Source organism: Pseudopipra pipra, chromosome 17 (genome assembly GCF_036250125.1).
Source record: "Pseudopipra pipra isolate bDixPip1 chromosome 17, bDixPip1.hap1, whole genome shotgun sequence".
NCBI classification, from domain to species: domain Eukaryota; kingdom Metazoa; phylum Chordata; class Aves; order Passeriformes; family Pipridae; genus Pseudopipra; species Pseudopipra pipra.
The window spans coordinates 509,149-533,962 of NC_087565.1; the positions used below are offsets into that span (position 1 = coordinate 509,149).

The 24,814-nt window shown below is 44.0% G+C and overlaps 1 long non-coding RNA gene across 1 annotated transcript in view; it reads left to right on the forward strand.

The window, feature by feature from the left end:
• The window catches only part of LOC135423824 (uncharacterized), a 276,468-nt gene that overhangs the window by 143,433 nt on the left and 108,221 nt on the right, over positions 1–24,814 (forward strand). The window contains exon 2 of the long non-coding RNA XR_010434971.1: positions 1,643–1,744. This is a non-coding gene — a long non-coding RNA (uncharacterized LOC135423824). The remainder of the gene's footprint in view (positions 1–1,642; positions 1,745–24,814) is intronic.

The window sequence follows — 24,814 nt, forward strand, 5'->3', positions numbered from 1 at the left end:
ACAGATTCTTTAAAGTGTAATACATCTCATTTTGAATTCCAGAAGAAGGGAGAGCTATTTGGACCAGAACTGAAAGTGATGGCAGTAAATTGAACTATTGTGGGGCTATTTGTTGGTACTCAGTGTTTCTAATGGCTGGAATGTGTGACTGCTTCATTCACTGCCTCCACCAACTTCCCCTGACTCCCACCATGGTTTTTTCTTCAGTCCTCACCACTCTACTTTCTCGAGGTTCCCCACACCGTGTATTTTTTGTGTCACTTAATATACTCTCCCCTCCACAGGGTCAGTTCCAGCTGCCTTACAAGACCCAGGAGAGTTAAATGAGAGAAATCATTTAAAAAAGTCAAAATAAGCAGATACACGTTCTTCAAAAAAGATTTAAGCTATGCACTCTTTGCCACAGCATGTCACAGATCCTATAAAGTTCATTTGGGCTCAAAAACTTACAGATTGTTTAATGGAAGAAAAATCTAGATAGGGCTATTAAACCCAATAAAATCCTGGCTCAGGAGGCCCATGGTCAGGGCAGGGTCAGGAACTTACAGAGTACTGTGGTTCTCCTTTATCTCAGAGCATTGAACACCACAGAACAATCTGGGCTTCCTGCCTTGGAGAGCCCATGGGACTGTCAGTGAAATGGAGAAGTGGGTGCCCAGTCCCCTGGTCTGTGGAGATGTGCAGCAGGAAAGCCTGCAGAAAGAGCTGCCACATAAAGCTGGAGGCAGCAGCAGGGATCTCCAGGAGGGTTTGGATCCCAGGAAAAGCTGCAGAAGTGGGTGCAGAAGGAGAGAGGGCCAGTCTGTGAGTAGTGAGTTCACTTCTCAGAGCCCAAGTGTCTTTGTGCTGGGATGCCCATGCTGACTGGCCCAGGCAGGGCTCAGGAGGGGCAGCTGTGCCAGCTGGGTTTGTTCTAGAAGAGTCAGCCATGAGAGGATGGGTGAAGCTCCCCAGTTCTGTCAGTCTAAACCCCCAGGGGTTATTGCCTGGCTCAAACAGATTTCAGTCTTTGCTGCCTTGAAACAAGTTCAGAATTGTGGCAACTTTAGCACATCTTGCACTCTCCTTTTATCACCCCACATTCTCTGGTTTTCTCAGGGAAGGTGACTCTGTCTCTGGCTGGCACTGGGAGCCTCCCCGTTTTCTGGGTTTGCCCTGGGATTTGTTTACATGCACAGTCCATCTGTCTGAGCACACTCCTTCCTGCAGTCCTGCCCAGGAATCAATGGTTAGAATAATGGCTCTGCTTTCCTCTGAATTGAGCTGGTTAATAACTATTGCTGGGGGAATCAATCAGCTCTATGATATCTTATTACTTACGCTAATTTAATCCCAGGGAATGGGTCATTGCTTCGGTTCAGAGGGCACAGGGAGGGTGTGGGGATGAGAGTCTGTGGAGAAAGAAGCAGAGCAGGGGAGACTTCATGGACTGGCACAGAAGGGGCACAAGTGGCACAAACTCTCCCAAGGCTGTAGGATGGATGATAGAGAGAAAACTCACACCCACTCTCCATAGTTCCTGCTAATCTGGTTACAAATCCATTTTTAATGTTGTTTTCATGTTTCAAAGAATCTGATAGCTGGAGATAACTGAGAATTTTTCTTTTTTTTGACCTTTCTCCATTTCTCTGTGTTTTCACAGGCTAAAAGAGGAGGGACATCAAGAGGGACAAACAGAAAAGACCTGTGGCTTCCACCAAGGACCTCTGAGCCCATTTCAGTTTCTTGCATGTTCAAGAAAAAGGTAAAAGCAAAGGGATTATTTGTGTGCTGAGGGTGTAATAATTGAAAAGAAGGAAACACCATGTAAATGGGGTGTCTGCAGAAACAAGCTTAATTCACAAAATGTGCAAATTCAGCCTGGCAAAGATTGTCATAACATTTTCAAGCACTTGTCTAAATTCTGTTCCCTTTCCTGTACACTTTTCCTGCATCCTTTTGTTCCTAGTGGAGAGTACTACTTTTGTCAGTCACTGCAGAAAGTAGATTAAAAGCAGTTTCTACACACTTAACTGTATCTCTACTGTAAAAAATTTTCTCAAAAGAAATCTTACACTCAGGGAAAAAAAAGAAGAAAAAAGAATTATGTGTTTTCCAGTATAACCAAGTGTGGAGTGCCAGAAGCTAAACAAAAGGCAAATACATTAAGAGTAGCTGTGTAGAAAGTCATGTGTCTCCTTGATTTTGTGTAGGTCCTTCTCTCAGGTAGCCTGAGTCCTCCCAGCTGAGTTCTCACAGCAGATCCTGCTGGGTTTGTCCAGGTTCCCCTCCAGGATGGGAGGGCAGGGAACACTGTTTACAAACTCTCAGAAGGCAAACATGAATTCTGGAGCAAACCCTTCCCAATCTTTCAGTATATTGCAAAAAGCAATCTGTGTTGGAGGAAAGGCAGTGAATAGCATTTATCAAAGCCTAAATAGAATACTGTTTTGTGTAGACAAAAACAGATGTGTTTTCAAAAGTACTGGCTGATCATGCTTAATCCTTAAGGAATTACTTTTTCTGAAACAGTGGAATTGCTTTTAGACTTGGTCCTTTTCTAGGGGGAAGAAAAGAATCAAAAACTGACCCATCATATGATAAACACGTCAGACTGTTGCTGAATCTCTCCCTGCAAACAACACCATTTTTCCTGATAAATGGATGCTGGACACTTTTAGAAAAATAGCAAGCCCCAGTGCTGAGTGCTGCACTGACGTTCCCTAATTCACATTATTAACTAGGTAATGGACTAGAGCCATCGTGGGCTAATTGAAATAAATAAATCCATTAAAACTGTGAATTAAAGTAACTGCCTTTTGATGGGTTTGGGTTATTCATATTGCTTCAAAATGTTATTTTTAATCTGAACACTGCTGGACACATCTTCTTGTGCCCCAGGGATAGTACAAAGTGTGTTATTGGCCTCTATTTTTGTACCCCATTTACTTCACATTCATACTGCCTCCAGTTGATTTTTTCCTAGTAAGATCTGATAACTTCAAAAGAAAAAGCACTAAAAGAATGAGGGAAATGTCAAATGGCTTTAGAATGAGCACCAGAATTTAGGTCTCTGGTGTTGGGTATCTCTAAAAATGCTTTGATGGATGTCAAAAGATTTTCAGAAATGCTCCCATTTAGCCAAACTTAGCTTCTAAGGAATTTGATGGGGATTTTGCCATGGCCTTGGAAACAGTTTGTCTGATGCAGAGCTATTTTGAAATGTGTGCCCTAATTTTGGAGGTTTTTTCATCAACTGCAGCATTCGGGGCAATAACATTAAATGAGTTTTAGTGAAGATTCGGTGTGATCAAACAAGGCTGCTCATCAGGAGGGGTGTGCTGTTCATGCAGCACTCTGGTGGCCCTCAGTGCTCTGTCACACCTGGGCACTGCTGCAGCCTCTTGCAGCCTGTTCTGGGGGATTCCAGGGCAGCTCCAGCTTTGTCCTGGTTGTTGCCTTGTGTTTGACAGAGGAAAAGTTCATTAACTTTGATCTTCGGGGGGGGATTTCTGCAGCTGCTGCAGAGATGCCTTTTCATCAGCCAGAGGGAGGTTCTAAGTGGGAGGAGAGTGCTTTCAAGAGTCATCTGAAGCTCTGTTCTGAACTGTGTGTGACTTGGAGTTTTCTCTCTAGGGTTTCTTTTTCTCTCCTGAGAAGATAATGTGGCTTTACTTTATCCCCTTCTTATTCACTTAGTGATCAGCTGGGCAGGTAGAAGAATAACCTCTCTTCTTTTACACTCTTTTCACACAACTGTGTTGTTCTCCTTACAGCAAGATGTGCAGGCTCTCAGAGGCTGGACTTGTTTTCATTGGCAATGATAGAAAGCAAGAGAAACTTTATCTGTTCTTGGTTTACACCCATTTATCCCGTTACATAGTTATGTCTAAAAAGATAAGTGGCTCTTTGCTGGCTTCAGCCCATGGCTATTGCCTGTGTTGGCCTCCTGCTTCTGTGGGAAGAGCAGTTTGAGGGCACCATCAGGATTTCTCCACCATGAGGATGCTTGGCCTGTCAGGTGAGGGAGGAAATCTTTACTCTGTGCCAGTTGATTCATCGTGGGGTTCATTTCTCTCTTTCTTTTTCAAAGACAAAGATCCTGGGGTAAATACATTACTTTTGTGTGAAGCAAGAATGTAAAATTACACCCAAAGGAAAGTCCTGAGTCTGTAACTTGCTACACACCTGAAATACTCCAATGCCTCTATTAAGTTTATTAATGAGGGCTGTGAGATCCTAACAGGAATGCTGGCACTGCCATTTTGCTTTGTTGCTTTACAGTTTGGGGGAAAGATTAGTAAGAGAGTTGATTAATTGTAGGCCAGGGGACCATGGAAGTTTGGGACCAAAGAAACAGGTTTCTTTTAATATATATATATTTCAAATTCTAATTGTGTATCACCTGTTATATAACAGACTCCTGGTATGAGCAGTGTCAGAAATCAGGGCCTGATCCTACTTCCCACTGAAATCGATGGGAGTTTTGTCATTGATGGAGCAGCTGAGCAAGGAACTTGCAAGAATTCATTTATTCAACAAATCTGGCTGCTGCTTCTGCTTATCTCTATTGATTGTACTCATGTCCAATCAGGTTTGCAGCATTAGCTGCATTACCTTACAATAACAGGATAATTCACTTGGGGCATGTTCCTACCAAGTCCTAGAATCCACAGAAAAAATAAACAAAATGTTTATCACACACAGAGCTGCCCCTGGTTTCTTCAGGGGCAGCTGCTTCTCTCGTTGGTCTCACACCTCGAGGAACTGTATTTCCTTTTTGGAATTGCTATTCTAAAAGCAGAAAGATGAAGTGACTTGAGGAAGTTTGGCTGGTACAATGGAAAGATGATACAGCAACAAATATAAACTTTAGACTTGGGAAATTTAGTTTCCTGTTTCAGTTCTGCCACAAACTTCTCTGCCACCTTCTGGGTCAGTCTGTATCATCTGTCAAACACCCCCTGGGGAGCCTTTGCTGAGAGGATGAGGTGGGAGCACAGATTGGCATGCTTGGAAAAGGGGGCAAAGAATGTTATTTTCTGTTTTCTGAGTTTGTGTAATAGACCACAAAGACTTAAAAGGCACAAATATTTAAACAGCTTCAATGAAACCTTTTCAGAAACAGGTTCTGAGCTGGGCCTGTACACAGTAGAGTGTACTCAGAGGACAGCCAGGGACTTCTGCCTCCTTGAGGGACCAGGGTTTGTGTCCCCCACCTCACACCCAGCAGGAGCAGAAGAGCAGGTTTTGAAAAGGTAAAACATCTCTGGCTGTAATTCTGGTTTGTAAATAAACCATCAAAGGGAATCTTTGACAGGAGGGATTCTGCCAAGCTTAGCACAGCACATCCTTTTGCTCTAACTTAGCATTCCCCAAAATGCATGTTCTTCTAGTGAGAGGCTGCTGGGGAGATTACCCAAGGGATTGTTGCCCCTCTGTGTGTTTGCAGGCAGAAAAATTAATAGGCTTGTGAAGCACCTCCTTGAAAGGAAGTCTGCTTTCATATGGCATTTGCTCAGAGGAGATCCCACTACTGAAAAGCCTGGTCAACCTAGTTCAAATTCAAAAGTCTTTGACCTCTTAAGGAAGCCAAAAATTGAGCCCTAAACCAGAATTGGGAAGGGCAGGTTAAGCTGAGTTCCTTCACCCGTTGGCTGGTTCCTGGAATCCCTTCTCTGTTCCCAGCAGGGTGAGGTGGGAAGGACACCCTGCAGTGGGAACTGCTCATCCCTGCTGGGGCTGCCACGCTGGGCTGCTGGGCCAGCTCTGCAGATGGCACTGACTGACAGGGCAGCACAGATGGAAACAAGTGCCAGCTCCCCTCTCTGCCTTTGCTCCTGCAGAAGTTTGTCAGAGAAGCAACAGGTTATTACAGGAACACACGGGTGAGAGAGGAATAACAGGAATTAAAGATGAATTACACTTACAAACTGCAGCCCATCACTGGATGAATGTGTGACTATTCCTCAAGTCATCACTTAGTATAGGTCCTGCATGTGGCAGAAGTGTCTTTTCAGAATTGTTTATAAATGCAGAGTGTGGACAGAAAGATGGTTATGACCTGAGAGTTTTCTAGACAAAGGGCCTTGGGTCAGGCTCATGGAGAAAGGATGGACTCAGCTCTAGCACACAGGGTTGAAATTGTGCAAGGAGGCTGAAAGATGTTTTGAACTTCTTTTGACTTTTAGTAGGAACAGAATCTCCAGCAAAGTTAGGCTGCTCTTCAAAATACTGACTGAAATTTATAATAGAAATATATACAGGAGGAAGATACACTTTCTCCTTCTTTATTTCATATATTTTTAAAAGTATTTTCTCTCTCTATCCCTCCCCTCCTTTGGTTTCATTGCCTAAGTTTTGTTTCAGAGGAACTGGACTGAGGAGATGAATGTTGGGGAGGGAGTACTGGTATTACCCTTAAATTTTATGCACCAATTATGAGCACATCTACAATATGAAGAGAAGAGAGAGCAGTAGACTGGAAGAGCAGAACTGCTTTTGAATCAATAGATGAGCTGACATTGAGGCTGGAGGAGTGATAGAAGCAGTGGAAGGGATGGACGTATTTGGCAGATTCCTGAAGACATTCAATAGAACACTGAGATGGGGCTGATAAATCAATAGCTCTCTGGGCAGATTAGATTGATATTTTAAATGTATATGGAACTGTCCTAGCCAGGAAGACTGAACAACCACTGAAGGAATAGATAAGCAGAAGAACATTTATTCATGCTTCTGTGTCATATTTGTGTGGGTTTGGAAGGAACTGTGTGGAACACCAAGCTCTTTTCTCCTTTGCAGCTGTAAGTTGGGATCAGATGGAAGCTTGAGTTGTACTGTTACTCTGGAATTCCTCAGGCTGGGGTGGGCTAAAGTAACAATAAAGAACAAATTATTGTTATAGTGAAAACCACTGAACACAGAGTTTGTCAGTGAAGAGCAGGACAGGACTGGCACAGCTGTGCCAGGGGTGGGTGGATATTGCCCAGGCTCACCAAGGATATTACCTGGGGGGGTTTAGGAGCACAAGGATGTGAAAAAGGCATTATGGCAAAGCTCCCAGCCATGCCACCAACACGACCTGGAGTCTAAATGACATTCACTGAAGACAAGGACAGTGTTGTCAATTATTTCAGTGGGAGTAAAACTTATACAAAAGCAAAGCCTTTGTACTCCCTTTGACCAATCCAGCTGCTTCCTCATGCTACCAATCATATCAGCTGTCATAAATTAGAGACTAAATGTTATACAGTGGTTTTAGTCATCTCGGAATTCCTGGGGTGATTTGCATCTTTTGGTGTGTGCTCGTCAGTGTTTGTCTCTCCCATCTTCCCTAAGAACCTGCTGGAAGTTGAACTTGAAAGGTTTTTTTGCAAGTGACACTGTTGTTGTGCTCACCAGATGTTGCAAAGCTAAATTAAAGACGAGCTTGTACTAATAGAATTTCCTCGAAGTTTACAAGTGAATTATTAGGGTTGGAAAACTTAGGCTATTTAAATATTTATTTCCATGGAGGCATGAGGGGAGGACTGTGCTGAATAAAGGAAGTGTATAATGATGAGGGGGGAAGGATGTCCTTGGTTTGCCTTCCCTCACTGTGAGCTTGGTGGATCAGCCATTCCTCTGTCCAGTTGCTTTAACCAAAGGGGTTTGTCCTGTACCCTTTCCCTTCCCCAGACTCACTGGCCTGGCCTGGCCTGTTCAGCAAGAATCTCTTCTGTGCTAAAGTATTTTTGGAATAATTTTATTTAAAGGGAAAAAAAAGGTTGCTAAGAGGAACCCAATTCTGTGACAGCTAGGTTAGAGTGATCTTGTCTTTAACTGCAAATACCACTTTATTATATTTGCATGTAAATAGGTGCCAGATAACTGTGTCAGAAGAAGAGAACATTTCAAAGTCATTTGCTTACTGGAAAAATAGAATAGCTCAGCAGGGCTTGGAGGGCTCCTAACTGGAGATGTGTTACACTCAGTGTTGATAAAACTGGTCTTTGCAAGCTAACAACCCCTCAAAGTTACCCTAAAATGTGGCTGGCTCTCTGCAAAGCCTCTCGCTGATCCCTGTGAAATTGTGGCATGTTGTTATTTAAAGGAACAGGGAAATGAGACCTGGCAGCTGTGTAGGGCCACAAAAAATGCTTATAGGGCTGACAGAATGGATTTATTTACTTGAGAAATCAATGAGTTAGTAAAGAAACTGGGATATCATTTTCTCCACTAGATATTTGTGGCTGGACACTTGATCTTCCTCCTCTTGACACAAACACTTGTTTCTACTTACGTGTATCATGATTGCTTGAGTCCTGATCATTCACTGGAATGAGGGAGGGCTCAGGAGCTGTTGTTTCCATGCCTGGGATGTTCTCCAGGCTCAGGAGCTGTTGTTTCCATGCCTGGGTTGTTCTCCAGGCTCAGGAGCTGTTGTTCCCATGCCTGGGTTGTTCTCCAGGCTCAGGAGCTGTTGTTTCTGTGCCTGGGATGTTCTCCAGGCTCAGGAGCTGTTGTTTCTGTGCCTGGGTTGTTCTCCAGGCTCAGGAGCTGTTGTTTCCATGCCTGGGATGTTCTCCAGGCTCAGGAGCTGTTGTTTCCATGCCTGGGATGTTCTCCAGGCTCAGGAGCTGTTGTTTCTGTGCCTGGGATGTTCTCCAGGCTCAGGAGCTGTTGTTTCTGTGCCTGGGTTGTTCTCCAGGCTCAGGAGCTGTTGTTTCTGTGCCTGGGTTGTTCTCCAGGCTCAGGAGCTGTTGTTTCTGTGCCTGGGTTGTTCTCCAGGCTCAGGAGCTGTTGTTTCTGTGCCTGGGTTGTCCCTCAGGAGTGGCAGGCTCAGCCAGGTTGTGCTGGGCTGGCAGAGGGGCTGGTCCTGAGCTCCCATGGATGGAGGCTCAGGTGGCTCCTCCCTGCAAAGCAGGGGGCTTCCAGTGCTGTGTGGTGTGCCCTCTGTGCTCCCAGTGCCTCCAGCAGTGGAGCAGCGCTGGGAGAGCTCAGACCCAAACCTAAAAGCTCTGACAGCAGATTAGACCAGAATGTTTCCAGGCCAGAATGTCAGTAAGTGGAAGATGGCTGTTTTCCTGGTGGTCCTGCCATTCCTGAGTGTGAAATACGAACTAACAAGTTACTTCAGTCTTCCTGAAAAGTCCAAAAAGTATCTCAATGTTATTGGAAACGTGAACATCGGACAAAGTTTGGATCCAGACCCACTCAAATTAGGATTTTTTTAAAAGTATGATATCACTAAACAAAAGTAAGCCTGGGCCCAAAACACAAAAATGTCTTAAGCAAAGCAATTTGCATCACTCCAGGGCTGAGATGAAGTCAAGAGAATGCTTTAAATGTGTGCTGAATCATAATTGGTTTGGATCTCATTTAGCTTAACCCAGCCATTGAATTTCCTTAAGATTGATTTTGAAATTATTTCAGTATGTCAATAATTATCCAATTTAATCCAAATTTCATTTGAATTTAACTTTTGTCAAGGAATCCATGTATATGTGCCCTCAATATATATGCATTCATGTTTGTGCATTTGTGTGCACATGACTGCATGGATCTGTGACCTCAGATTTGGAAGACCTGGGTGTTGTTCTTGTGTATCCTCCCCCTGTGTGGCTTTGCAAATGTTCATATCTTCTGCATCCCCTCTTGCACTTCTCTCTGGCTTATGGAAGCCTTAACTTTAGGGGAAAGATCACTTTGCTTTTCCTGGTGTTATGGTTTTATGGTGTGTACCAGATTGATGGAAATGGTGACTTCTGGCACTCCCAAAATCCAGATGAGGTGAGAAACTTCAGGGGTTGTTCAACTGCAGACTTCAGGTGATGATTAGCAAACATAATAATATTTGTAAGCACTGAAGTTTAAATAATATTTGTATGGTTTAAACTGCTGCCTAAGCCCAGGCAGACTCAAGACACGTTTGTGTAACATTCCCTGGGCCCTGCATTTGATCAGTTTAACCCCCCCCCCCCCCCTGGAGCTGCTGACGTTGGAGGGAGATGCACCATTCCCAGGCTGCCTGGCCCACTGCAGGGCACCCAGCACCCTCCCTGTCCCTCACCCCCACAGTGACAGGGGCTGGCAATTCAGTTGAACCCAGGCTCAGACTAAATCAAAGATCTTACAGGTATTTTAATCCTCCAAGAGCTAATGAATCACCTGATATAAAATATGAAAGTTTTTAGTCTTTATTAACACTTATATCACCACCTGAACCCACTCTGAAACACAAAGCCCTGCCCATCTCAGGAGTGGATGTGTCATATGTGCTAAGGGTGTAGTGAAACCTTGAGCTGCTGGGGAAGGCAAGGGCTGGGAATGCAAAGCTGCAGTTTCTGCTGGACAGCCTCTGCTGGTGTCATCACGTGCATGTGGAAGGCTGGGGCCTTTGCCTTGCAGTAAAAACCAAAGACCATATTTCTCAAGCTCTCCTGCTGCTCTTCAGGCTTGATGTGAGTGCAGACACCTGAAGTTCCTGTGAGCTGAGACAGGCAGGACTGTGCTGGGTTCAATCCCAGGCAGGAATGGCTCCCTGGGCTCTGTGGTAGGTTTGGGCTCCAGCTCTGGGTTGCAGCTGGGCCAGCACCTTCCAGCAGGTCCTTTGAGCCTCATGCTCCTGCTGTGTGGGGCTGGGGCACTTCCCTCCTGCCTCAGCTGCTCAGCAGATCATGCCTGGGAGAGCAGGAAAAAGATTATGACTGAGAATTCCTGTGATGGTGGTACCTCTGTGGAGAGCAGTGGCCTCCAGATGTCATGGACAGCTTTGAAAATCCCAACCTCTGTATTGCTAGAATTGCAGATAATGAAACAATTTTAACTCGACCCCCCTCTCCACCCTCCACTTGCCCCTTTAACCACCCCATGCTCAGTGTGCTGAAATCTTGGGTCAAACTTGTGTGGGGCAGATTATCATTTTGTGTTCAGGATGTTTAATGTAAGGGGAACTTGGATTCCCAGTGGTGTCACTAGGGAGAAGAAATAATTCCAGTAAGTAACCTGTGCTTTCTAATATGATGGCTTTGATTTTGGATCACAGTTAACTTGTTCTTTGTCTTTCCCATCAATACCCTTAACATTTCAGATTAATAATCTATCACTCAGCTGCTGGGTAGAACTTGGATAAGTAACAAAAGAAAGATCTGAAAGTTGAAACAAAATTTTTACTGTGAACTCCTTTGACCTTTGAAAAAGAGATTCATACTTTTTCTAAAAAATATTTTCCATTTTTACTCAGTTCACTTCCTGGTTATGCCTGGGAACAAGGAGCAGGAAGCACCATAAATCTTGTGAAAAAGCCTGTTCTGGCCAGTTTCCTAGCCCAGCTTTGCTGATCATTGAGTTTTGGATCATTGGAATAACTTCATGTAAGTAGCCAGGCTCATGTGCTTCTTCAAGCCATTTGAAAACTCCAAATCCCAAGAAGCCAACTCGTTGCTTGGTCTAGGCAGCATGAACTCTACCCTTTTCTGCCCAGCTTTTTTTCCATGTATAAAATACAGTTTTAGGGCTGCTTTGTTTTTTGGATGAACTTGGTGCTAATGTGACTTTCAGTTTTACAGCCAAGTACAATATAAGTGGGCGTCGTGCAACCTTCCCTCACACTGCTTTGCTAATGCATCCTAATCCTGTCTGGTGATACCTTGTGCTGTCCAGAGCCTGAGTTAATCCTGAGCAGAGTTTACTAGTTGTGCTAAACCACCATAAAATCACTCCAGAGCTTTCCTTGGCTTAGCTTGAAGTTAACAAGTTGTTCCCTTTGCAACAGAGAAAAGCAGCTTTGAACCCCAGCTCATGAAAAATGACCTGGGAGTAGATTTTCAGATTCATTCCCGTTTTCTCTCGTGGTGGCACAAGGCTCTGTGAGGGGCACGGTGAGGCCAGTCAGGGTGGCAGGTGAGCCCACGCTGCTCAGGGCTGTGCATACAGGTGCGTGCCCAGTCGGTATCCCCAGGAATGCCGATGTTCCCTTGGGCATTAGGTCTGGTTTAGTCCGGGAGAAATGCGGGTTTGCCAGGGCAGTGCAGCCCCCCTGGCAAAGGGCTCTGTGCCTGTCACACCTTGACTGGCTGAGCGGCACCAGGCGGGATCACAGAGCTGTCAGCACAGAGCATTAGCATGAGAAAGGGAGCGCTCCTCGTGTTTTGGCACCTCACAGCCGAGTGACAGGGAGCACAAATACAGTCAGGCACACACAACAGTGCAAGTCAATGTCGGCTTTGACAATGTTGGGCACCAAGGCTGTCACTCCTTTGACACAGCCCCTCCTTCCCCCTGCCCACGCTGCCATTCGCAACAGCAGCTCGCCCACCGCTTTTATTTCTGCACAATGTGTCAATAAGTACTTGTCAGGCCTCTGCTTATAGACCTGGGATGGTGAATAAACGCTTATTATGCTTGGAAAATGTTGCAAGCTTTACCATAAATCTTGTGTTACAAATGCACACAATGGGGGTATTGACACAGAGGCAAACACTGCCATTAACATGGGAAGTCACGCTGCCCACAATGCAGTCTGACAAACTAACTTGCAGCAAAGGAGTTTGTTGACCTTTTCTTTGCCTTCCTGGCAACCAGACTGGGCTTGTGTGTGTTAAAAATCCAGCTGAATGGGAGATGAGAACAGATATAAACTTCTTCCTGTCAGGGCTGCTGGAGTGAGGCTGCTCTGCATCTGAGAGCACTTCAGAGCTGCTGTTATCGGAAATCATCCTTGGATATACAGGAGCTGAGCAAATGTGCAAAAGCTAAAGTTGACTAGATTTGATTTCAGCAACCAGGGTTCTGCCTGGGCCTGTTGACCCAGTAGAGTCTGTTGAACCCTGACTGAAACATTATTTTGGCCTGGCAGCCACTCATGGCTTGCCCCTACAAACTGCATTTCTCGCTGCTTTACCTCGCTGGGTTTCAGGTTGTTCCTGGCAGTGGATTGGAGCTTTGGTTTTGATGTACTGGAGTGAATTGTACAGAAGGTGCTTGTGTCAGAGGTGAAGGTGTCATGAACTGAGCTTGGAATAAGAATGTTTGAAAGGAACTTTACAGAAGTATTAGTTTGGGCTTGAATTTAGGTCCCTGACTGAAGGCTCAGAACTGACCTTTTTTAAGCACACACATCTACCCTCTGGGTGTCATTAGGAGGGACAGGAGAACTCCACAGCATAGTTCTCCTTGTAGGTAATCTGAACTGCTTCCTGCAAGTTTTCATTATTTTCCACTGGTTTCATTTTATTTTTATGTTTTCTGACGGTTTTCTTTTCCTATTTTATCTTTGAAAAGGTCTTGTTTAGTTTATGCCTATTTCTTCCTGCATCAAGTGACTGAAGTTATCCCATACTTGTTTAACCCTTTCATATGTTCAGTAATCTTCCCCTACAGTTTTTTTCTATCCTTTAGTATCTACTTCACTTACTTGTTTATTTATTTTTGCAAGGAGACTTCAATTTCATTTTTATTAGCCATTTGTCCATAAGCTTTCAGTCTTAGATTTCCTATCTGGATCTAATGATCCCACGTTTGAGTTTTCAAATGCTAGAAAAGAATATTTTTAAAGAAGTGCTGCTTAAACCACAATGTAATTGAGAAAACAGGAACACATTTCTTTTGGATAGCCTTTAAAACAGACAACTTCTTTTAAGAGAAAAAGAGTTTGTTTTGCTTTTAGTAAAACCTGAAGTGTGGAATGTACTTGACCTCGACTCTTTAAGCAGCCCCAAATCTCCTTGGCTGCTCTGGATGTGTAAACTGGTTATGTCCCTGCCTGTTGTGGTGCACAGATGAATGTGTAAAACCCCATGTACCAAGTGCAATAAAAGTCACACCAGAGTTCCCATGCATGTCTGCATCTGTGGAGCTGCCAGGGCACTTTGTAAGGTCAGTGTAGTGTTGACACAATCTCTGGAAGAAACACATGGCCTGGATTTATCCCATCTGACTTGAGTTCTGGTTCCACAGCAGTTTAAACCAGCCTTGGTCTGTCTTGTCCTGCTGCCCCCTCCTTGCCCACACACAGAGCCCTGGGCACCCTCCTGCCCTGCCCCAGGTCAGAGCTGGGGAGTTATCCAGGAGCTCAGCTGGCAGCAAACGTGGCTTTTTTAGTGGGATTAGTTTTCTTTTGGTGTTGCTCCCTGAATTGATTCACTACAAATTCAGCCAAGCACAAGAGAAGGGTCATAAACACATCATGGGGAGGGAGGAGGGTTTTGGCTTTCGCACAACCACACCTTTAGGCACTAAACAGTTCCCCTGAATTAGGAGTCTAATTATCCATGTCCTTCTCCTTCCACACTGAGCAAAGGAAAAAAGGCACCACCAGAAGAGTTTTCAGGTCCCTGCCATCTCTCTACTGACAATCCTTCATTCTGGTGGCATTTGGCAGGACAAATCATTCATCACTGTTACCTTAAACAGACCGTGTCTGCTTTGTTTTAAGTATGCTGGTCTCTGTTTGGGATAAATGCACTGAATTGCAAATGTTTTGTCACTGTAAGTGAGATTATTGGATTGCCCCTTGCTCCTCAGCAGTGAACCAGGAAACTCACCTCTTGCTACTTGTAAGGAAAAGGGATTTTTCACTTTTGACTCTGCTTCCTCTGTCACGGGAGAGCATCTAAAGTCTCTCAGTGTGTCCTGGGGCTGTGCTGAGCTGACCTAAATTCTACCCAGAGCCCTCAACCTACTGTTTTCTAATGGCTTGGTTTCTCTTGCACCCTGGGGCTAAAGCTCAGGGGGAGGTGTAGCAGGACCAGTGTGGAGCACTGCTGGACTGACTTGTGTTAAATCCATTTGTAGACGGAAGTACCTGAGGTGGAGCTCCTAGTATTTCCTCTTCCATGCCTTTTTGGTGCCCTGCTTTTCCAGGAAAAGGTCTAGAAAGATGAATTCCCAAATAAATAAATTGTTGTTTTTCTTTCTGAGCTCTGCAGAAACTCAGAAAGGTGAAGGCTGTAATAGGAACTCATAGCACAGAGAAGCTGGCTGGCTTTGAGAGCCCCTTTTGGCTTTAGAGAGAACAGACTTAGGAAGTCTGGTCTATTTTCTAGGAAGAAAGCCTTCCTGAAACACTTATGAGGAATATTGTGTATGCTTAGTACTGTCATGTTTGTGGCTTTTCCCTTTGATCCAGTGCTCGGGTGTCACTTCAGCCTTCGAAACAGTGAATGAGGTAAAACAACGACTAAATCCAGCTGTGCTACTTCATAACCTTGTTTAGAGAGCATTTTGCTAAATTAAAGCATGTCTGTGTTCCACCAATCCCAGCATAAGTGCTGGGCATCTCACCCTCTTCTCTCTGTTAACACAAGTTTCAAACTGTTTCTCTTCATTCCAGAAAGCCTCTGTTATTTTTGTCACCACAGTGTCCAGTCTGGAATTTCAGGGAAAACCGAGAAAACCTGAACAGCTGAATTTATTGTTCACAGATAGATATTGCATCCTTTCCCTCCATCACAGAAGAGCACTGAAGCACTGTATCTCAGTTTTGCTTTCAACATTAAGGACAGGGAGGGAACAGGGTTCGATTTAACTGTAATTGCAGGGGAGACTTTGAGAGGCACAACTTAATGAGAATCACTGGCACTTGGCCTGGAAGATAAAACCAAGCCCATCTCTTAAATAAATAAACAGGCACACAGGTTTTTCTCTAATACAAGTGGGCAGGAGTTTAGTCTCACATGTAGAAGTTTCCAGCTGAATGGCCTCCAATTTTTGGGCTCTGCAAATGTTACATCCCTTCCAGAGGTATTATGATGTTGACAATTTAAACTGGGAGACTTTCATTCTCTACCTTTTTTCCATGTGGCTACTCCCAAAGTTAATCTGGTACCATTAGGGAAACTAGAAGAAACAAAGAACTAGTCACTTGGGTTTTTTGGTTTTTACTTTTTTATTCTAGTTTCTGACTTTTGAGTTGATTGCAGGTTTGTTTTGGGGCTGTGTTTTGTAACAGAAAACCTGTGGTTACAGTTCTGCAAACAGAGCCTGTGCTCCAGTCTGCCATCTGCCAGCAGGGCCATGGTGGGCACAGAGGGTGCTGTGTGAGCTTTGGCCAGTGCAGCTGTGCCAGCAGGAGTCACTGCTGTGAGAGTGCCTGGGCTGACTAAACGTCCAGAGGGTAATTTTGTCACTGCTTGTATGACACGACCTTTCCCCCCCAAAATAAACACAGTACAAAAAGCTGAATAGTTGTCTAATAGCCACTGTCTCCTGCTCAGGCTCTGGAGGTTTTCATGTGGCTCTGTGGGTGGAAATCAGGCACGGGACTGTGCTGGTAACTCTGTGTGCAGGGATGGGCTTTGTTTGTGGCCCCAGGCAAAGTCTGTTGGAGCTGTGACACTTCTGAGCTGGATCCTCCCTGGGTACAAGTGTCCTGAGATCCCCACTGTGCCCTTTGTGAGGGGCTCTGGGGAAACTCAGGGGCCAATCCTCTCCTTTCCTTAACCTCAAAGATTAACAGAAGAGGGACAGTGGAAAGGAAAATCTGTCCCTGGAGATAATATGATCTAAGGTCTATATGCAGCTCCTCAGAAAAATGCTCTGGTGGTTTTGGTGTTAGAAATCTACTTTTAAAATAGAATTTAAATATTTAGTCGTTTGTCTTGGCCTGGCTTCAGCTCTTTAAATCCTGGAATGTACATTTTTAAAGTTTATAATTTTTGTCTTAAAAATGACAACTACTGAACTAAAGGTTTCTGTGTTCAAATCATGAAGAGATGCTTCTTTTTTGCATACCTATAAAATGTTACCTTGTCACTAGACCCGACCTTCTAGATCTAAGGCCAATATTCCTTAATAAAAGAGACTGAGATGGGGAAAATTAAAGTTTATTGATAGAACCCCAATAATAATATTTATCTGTGGAGAGACTGGCATTTCATTTTTGAAATATTGGGGCAAAATGCTTCATCAGGATACTGGATAGTGTGGAAACAGTTTTCCTCTAAAACCTGCCAGTAGCTGTTGAGGACTCCTCCTCATCAAAGACATAAGGAGATACTTTGGCTGAAGACAGTGATTTTGGGGTAGCTGGATTATCTAATTATTGTCATGTGTCTGGTTTTATTCACTCCAGAATTTTGATTTGTAGTGATTTCTTCAATTCTTCTGCTCCCTCAAGCTCCAGACAGACTGCCTATTTTAGACTGTCAGATCCCTAGAGTGGAGTTTTGATGTGCCAGCAAGGTGAGGGTTTGGCTGAGACGCTTTGGAAGGTGCCCATGGACAATGCCAATCTCACGCCAGTGTGCAAGTGTCTCCCCATAAATTCGGGCAAATTCGGGTGGGAGGGTCAGGCAGCCCCTGCCCACAGCAGTGCAGGCTGAACTGAGCCTCGTGTGCTCCCAGGAACCCCCCGAGTGTCTGTGGGAGCTCATGCACGTGATTGATGAAGTGCAGGACACAGAGGACACCCCTGTGCTGGTTTTCCCCGAGCACTGCCCTGAGTCAGCAGCACAGGCCGTGTCCCAAGGTTACATCTGCAGGGGGACAGCCAGGAGAACAGGCTGAGCACCAGAGCACACTTCAGCAGACGCCCTGCCCTTATCTCGGGTTCTTTATGGCTCCTCTGGGAGCATTATGACCTTCCAGCTCCTTTCTGTGGAGGGTGGATTTTGTCTTGAAAACATCCTTTCCTACAGAAGTGTCACAGCCAGTTGGAGTCAGTTTTATAAACCTCACTTCTCAAAATGCAGTACCAGCAGACTTTTGTTTTTCACTTACAATGGTGACAAATCCAATAACTATGGAGTGCATTAACCTCTCTGCTGCTGAGATTTTATGTATTTTGCTGTTTGTTTTCTGAATTTATTTGTCTGAATTGGATCTAACCACTGAGAAACTAAAAGCCTCAAGTTTAAGTGCAGACTGCTATAAACTACTGTTTTCCAGGCTCTTGTACTGACATGCCACTGCTGCAGGGCAAATGTATGTGTGGTTACTCCAGATTATAGTTCTGTCCTTCTAATTGTTGAGGGCAAAATATATCTTTTAACTGACTTGTGCGTACCCAACTCAGTTCCTATGATTTCTATTAGGAGTGGAAGCTATATTTTGGTTTGGAGAAGGTTATCTGCCATTGCTCTCTTCCTGCAAAACAGTCTTTCCAACAGAATGCTTTTACCTCAGCCTCTCCCCACGCTGTCTTTCAAGAATGGTCCTTAGACTTTGTTACAGCTTCTTAGACATTGTGGTGCTGAAATGGGACAAAGAAGCATCTCACTCTGAACAGTTTCTGACTCAGATGTCCTTTAGCATAATGCTGGAACTCTAAACTTTTTGATAAACAGAAGGACTTTTTAAAACTAAGACACTGTATTGGGTCTGGCTGTGATGGAGCTTAGGGGTTTGTTACTTTTGCTATAGGTAAGAAGTTCTTGTAAGAAGAATATTGACAATTTTCTCAGTGTCAGATGGAATAACTCAAAAAGTAATTGGATTCAATTACTGCAAAGTTGCAAGTTGATTTGTGTAGGACACCAGGAAAATTAAATGATGAAAGTTGCGAAGCACTGGAAGATGTATCCAAGGAGGCTTCGAATTTCCTTTACTGTACATTTTTAGCAACAAATTAGATTGAAATCAATCAGGAACAGTCTTGAAATATTTATCCAACTGTTGTGCAAGGGGAAGAACGTGCTGACCTTTTGAGTCTTCCTTTTCTATGATAATCTGTCTCAAAAATCAATTCCTGCTATTTTGCTTACAAGAATTCAGCTTCTAAAATCTTCATATGTGTAAAGCTGGTTTTGTGACTGTTTCCCACTTTATTTTTCTTATTTTTTCATGGTCTGATTTTTGTCTTACACTTGTGGAGTTGTGTTGGCTTTAAGAAGACACAGAGCTGGATGGAGAATAATGGTTTCCTATGTTGAAAATATTGAGATTTCTAGAACATTTTAATCTACTTATGAAGAAGGAAAACTAATTTTTTTTTTCAAACGAACTCCATAAATTTGGGGTAAGGTCAAAGTAAAACATTCATTTTGATATGTTTGGCATGTTTTGATGCCTATCACACATGGAGAGACAGATGTGGAATCAAGAGGGAGCAGGAAAATACTGATGTTGTTATAAGAAGGCAAGGCCCACATTGTTGATTCTGAACAAATCCAAGCAAGCTGCTCGTTAATGCAGTGCTAAAATGTGTTTGGAGGACAGCCCCAAGTGTGAGAGTGGGGTCTGAGCACACACTTGGCGTGGAGCAGCCCCAAAGCCACTGCAGGCTGTGCTGCTGCCCCAGCCAGTGCCCACATGTCTGATGTGGCTGCCACATGTGCACAGCCCTGCCAGCTCTGAGCAGGCAAACTTTTCATTAGAAACAAAATTGTCAGCCCTGCTTTGACATCCTTCCCAGAACGAGTCCTCCCTCCACCCCGCCCCCAGCACTGCTCTTTGCAGGGAGGAAAACTTTCTGGGCAGAAATGGGATTTCTTGGCTGTGTGAGCAGCAAGAACTGGCCAGACAGAGGATTTGCTGCCTGGATGGCAGAAGTGCTGATAGCAAGGCCGGGACCTCTTTTGGCTGCAGGGCTGGTTTTGGGTGCTCATTTTCTGGTGTGATAGACAGGAGTCCTGATGGACACTGTCAGCCCTCAGGTGAGTTACTGTGATGACAGCAGGAAGAGAAAATAAATCAGTTAATGAAGTTGTGTGAGTCACTGCTGGGTATCCAGGTTAGAATGAGGCTTTTTCACCCTCCTGGCAGGATGCATGACCTCATGTGCCCACAGGAGACTGCAGGTTGGATCTGTTCCATTTTGTGTAATTTTGAAATTCATGAAGTTCATTGGAAGGATTAATTATGTATAAGGCATGTGTCTGCATGTTCTTTTCATCTGTGAATGTTCCCCTGCACACAGTTATTAGGGGTCTGATTGGACTGAACATTTTGACAAGAACTCAGTGACAAAAGGGGCCCATTAGTCTTTGAAGTCAAGGGCCAAGGAAGAGGAGTGCCAGTAACATCAGTAATGACCTCATTTAACTTGTGACAGAGTACAAGATAATCATGAAAGGTCACTGTAATGTAACTGGGTTTTATTCTATATGCAACACAGCTCATGTTTCAGCCAGGCTGTGTTGCAGTTTTAATGAATGTGAAACCCTCTTCTGTTCACATACAGGAAGGATGGACAGAACAAGACAACAACTGGAAAGATCCTTCCCTGTCTCATACACTTAAAAGTGAATTAGCAAAGAGCTAGAAACAATGAAAAACTTTTTATCTCCTGTGAGTTTTTTATGGAAAATTTAATTTTTTACTAAAGAAGCGATCTTGTCAAAAGAAAAAAAAAGAGTAGTTTCCATAGAAAATGTTGTCTTTTCATCATGGCTACAAAACACAAAGACTTCTCTTTTCAGTCAAAACTGAAAAGCTGTAGGGACAAACAGTCTGTTCAAAATTGCCAGGGGAAAACAAAATATAGTCTGCATTAATGGAACATTTCTGTGAACCGATAATACAATTATCCAGCTCACTTTAGCAGTAGCAGGCAAAGAGTAAGCTTTGGAAATCCATCTCCCTGCTGCACAACAGTTATACCTAAAGTAACAAAACTTTTGGGAAAGAAAAGAAACTAAGCCAAACAAACCCAACTCAGTTGTCCATTTCACACTCTTTCCTTGTCTTTTGTCCTCTTGTGACCTTTACATTTCAGATTTTGAAACAGATTTATATAAAAGTACAAAAATACCATAGACCAGACAATTCTAGTATTTTTGCCCTGGTGGGAGACAGTAAAGCTACACTCAGAGGAAGCATCTCCCCATGCAGTCCTCTGAGATTTGGGTGTTTTCCAAAGGCCTTGGGTCAATGTCAAACTTCTGTGTTACTGGTGAGGTTCAGCTTTTGAGTACTGACACTGTAGGTAGTGTCCATGAGATGTCCATGGGCTGTCCTTCTCTCCTCCCTTTTGCTTCTTAGCTCTGTCTTTTCAACACCCAGCTTATATGGTTTCAGCAGTTGCCACTTAATGTTTTGCAGACATCTCCAGTTAGGATGAATTGTCATCCATATGGACAGACTTCTGTTTCATCAGATTTTTGGAATAAAGAATATCTTGCCATCAGCACAAGAAAGGATGATATTTCCTTTTTTAGACCTTGTTGGGAATGTTTTGAACAGATGCAACCCACAAGTGCATGATTTCCCAAAGCAGCTCTGGCTTGTGCCATCAGCTGATTTCTCTCCTGTACAAAATGGGCTTTGTGTTTGTGTTTTAAGCAGCAAATTGTCTGACAGCCAAGGTTGCATATACAGACATTTGGGTGAGGACCCGTGTACAGAGGGTGTCAGACTCACCTCTCTGGGGAGCTGGGGTTCCTCAGGACTGAGACACCCCCCATCATCTCAGAACTAAAGTGACCCTGCAAGAAACTTGTGCCCCTCCCATTGTACCCAGAGCATGCCACGGTGAGAGAGCAGGGAGCAGGAGATGGGTGTGATGTAAGGGCTGGTTTGTGCCTTGTGCACAGCACACAAAGTGTTTTGGACATCCACATGCTTTTCTGATTTCCTCACAGGGTTTGGTGTTACGTAAGTCCCAGTGACAGTAACCACCATGTGCTCAACATTCTTCACTGATCTCATCCACGCTGTCTGAGCTTCCACACAGCAGTGACTAAACTTTGTGGATCCTGCTTTGGGATGCTTTGATTGCAGGATAAATCATGGTACAGATTTTTCAGGCTAATTCCTTCTGCTGATACTTCATAGTCTTCATCAAGAGTTTTTGAAGTAATATTTTTCATCCCCACTCCTAAAACGATGAGCAACACTACAAATTTTAGTTCCACAGGTCTGCTTTAATATCCAAACATTAAACTGTTATTTCACAACAGCTGGATGTTTGAAAACAATTCAAGTGTGTAGAAATACTTTTAGACTAATTTAAATGTCCCACAGTCAAGCCTTGCAGTTGTTTTCTTGCAACACGTGTCTCTTCCTGGAAGCCAAACAAGTGGGGCTGGTGGAAAACATGTGACTCTGCCCGTTATTTACACCCCTTTCCACCCCAGCCAGCCAACACAGTTTGAACATGAAAGTCACTGGAGAACAGCAGCCTATAAATATTCAGAGAAATCCAGGCAGGGCAAAAATGTTGCAAAAACCTTTGACTAACAGTTCACAGACCCTGCGAGCTGGGACTAACCAGTGCTGGCCAGGGACACGGCCTGGACTCAAACAAAGACTGATTGTAATTTTGTGGTTGGACATGAATGTTTTGCACAACACTGATTGAGGCCACTTTGAAAACTGGGCCAGGGTTGTAAAATAACCTATTTACTGCAGTGTGCATTGTATTTGAAAACACAATGGAGCCTTGTAGATTCTAACTGGACTTGGTAGAGACCTTGCAGCTCAAAAAGGCTCTTCTGGCTATGAGGAGTCTTGTGGGATCTTGCTTATTTTACTTGTTGCCTTTGATTAGGTGAGGTAAAGTGAATTAAACACAAAGCGAGGAATTGGGTATTTTTAAGTTCTAATTCCAATTTTTCCATTGATTTTTCTCACTGACCTTTGGCAAGTCACTTAACCCTTTGGGCCTTTGATTTCTCACACAAAGAAACGGAATAAGACTGTGCTACTTGGGGGCTCAGTGTGGTGACTGATGAATTAATGCTAATGAATTAATAATTGTAAAGCCTGCAGTACATACAGAGCCCTATGTTAGTGGTCAATGTTACAGGAGTCTCAGGAGCCTGTACAGCACTGTCTGTGTAGGATGAACTCACCTGCCATGGATTTGCTTTGTGGCCTCAGTTGAACCCAGGCTGGAGCTCGAGGGTTGAACTCGTGCCTCGGGCCCCAGCAGTGTGAGGACCTGCCTGAGGCAGAGGATGAGCAGCTGGACTCTTAATAGTAAGCAGGTGTTGAAAGATGCAGGTTTGCTCTTTCTGAGCTTTGAACAGGGCTGTAAGCTTTGCACAGGGCCTGAGGGCCATCAACCTTTGTGGAGCTCCTTCAGAGCCTGGCAGACAGGCAGTGGCACCTGGAACATGACAAAAACCTTGTTCTTCTCTGTGGAGGAAGCTGAGGAAACTCAGGCATCCCAAGGATAGTCCCCAGTCTACCTTAGGGAGTGGGGAGCAAAGGTGGGACCTGCCTGCCCAGGCCCTCCAGTGCAACAAGGAGTGGTTTGCTTGGAACTGCTGTTCACCTGGAGCTGTTGATCAGCCTTTCCATTAGCCAGTCGATTTTGTTGCTTCCATCCTTTCTGTCTTGCACAGCAGATCTAATGACCTGCCTGCCCTGGCAATCGAGTGATCTGAGATCTGAAAGCAGAAGTGCTGTGTGTGGAAGGTGAGGCTCAGCTGAGGGACTGGCTCCTCTCCTCACCTTGCTCAGACTTGGCTGCTCGTGGCCAGCTGAGCAAACCATGGCTTTCAGTGGTTAACATGTAGTAGGCACCCTGATCCCTTTTCCAGTCATTTTGGGATCTGAGAGAGAACTTAATGAAAATACTTGCTTTGGTATAAAAAAAAAGTGCGGGTCCTGACTAAATTTCAATAGCAAAAGCAAAAATAGGGAGGGAATAGACAAGTATTGTAGATAATTCACTACAACAAATTTGCTTTCAAATGTAACTTTGGCTTCTTTCTCACATGGTTAGGACCTAACTGCTACAAATCTACTCTGCATGATCTGCCTCCATATATTTATATGTCGTCTGTGTGACTTCCACACAGAACAAGCCATGATAGAAATCTTTCATTTAATTAAAATTGATTTTAAAATTCCCTTGATCAATAACGAGTTAAAATTCATCCCAGCAGTGATGGGAACAGCAAACCTTCTGAGAAAAGCTTTCAGGCCAGTGGTTTTGGCTTTAGAGACTGGGTCTTGCCTGAAATTATCCCTTTCTTGGCTCCAGGCTCCGTGTGCTTGGCACATTATGGTTTCCCCTATAGCCCAGCTTGTCAACCACCCATATGAAAAGCCAAGACATCCAGACTAAAGGTCTCTTTTTGTTTTCTGCCTTTTTCAGTGTAGATGCTTTAAACAGCAAACTCTTTATAGCATCTATTGTCATCAGTTTGGTAATGCCTACTGGGCTTCAAAAGGAAATTAGAATCTTGTGGAAAATGACCCAATATTTCTTCTTTGATTCCTACGCTGCAGCTTATCTAAACCTTTTGAAGTGCTTGCTCAGATGGCAAAATGGGGTAAGTTATTAGTAAAGTGATATTTAACTGCTGAGTTTTAAATATTGCAAAAGGGTCCCTCCACATTTAAGTTTTATTCCCCTGCAGAAGAAAGACCCAAAGCAAATATGTATAATATAAAAGCACATGGTTTATGTAACCTTGCCTAACAGAAATTGGAGAGATTAATAAAGCTCAGCTTCCAGTGACAGTAATACTGTTGTTCACACTCCAGGGGCTTCGTAATTAATTGTCTCCAGCCTTCACTGAGAGATACTTTACCAAAAGTGCTGTGATCAAGGAAAATGAAGAGGCTGGAGTACCCACTCAGGGCTGTTCCTCTCCTGAGAGTTACTCATTGGTCCCACACCAGCATTCCTGTCTCAGTGATGAGAACTTTATTCCTGATCAGGCAACTGGATCACTCTGCTTGACTTTGGGAGGCCACATTGGGCTGAGATAATGAATCAACAGCGAGGGTCTGACAGCAGGATTGAGGCTCTTGTGAACTCTGGGCTAGAGTTAACAGTGCAACTCTGTGTAATTCATGTGTAAATAACAGCAGTTTACATAGTTCCATAGAGAGCAAAACCAGAAGAAGAGTGCTTTGAACAGTAATTGCAGAAAATCAGTCCAAACAGACCAGTCCAGTGTCAAACAGGAAGGAAAAGAAATGTCAGCTGTAGTAGAGAGGTCTCTCATGATCTCGG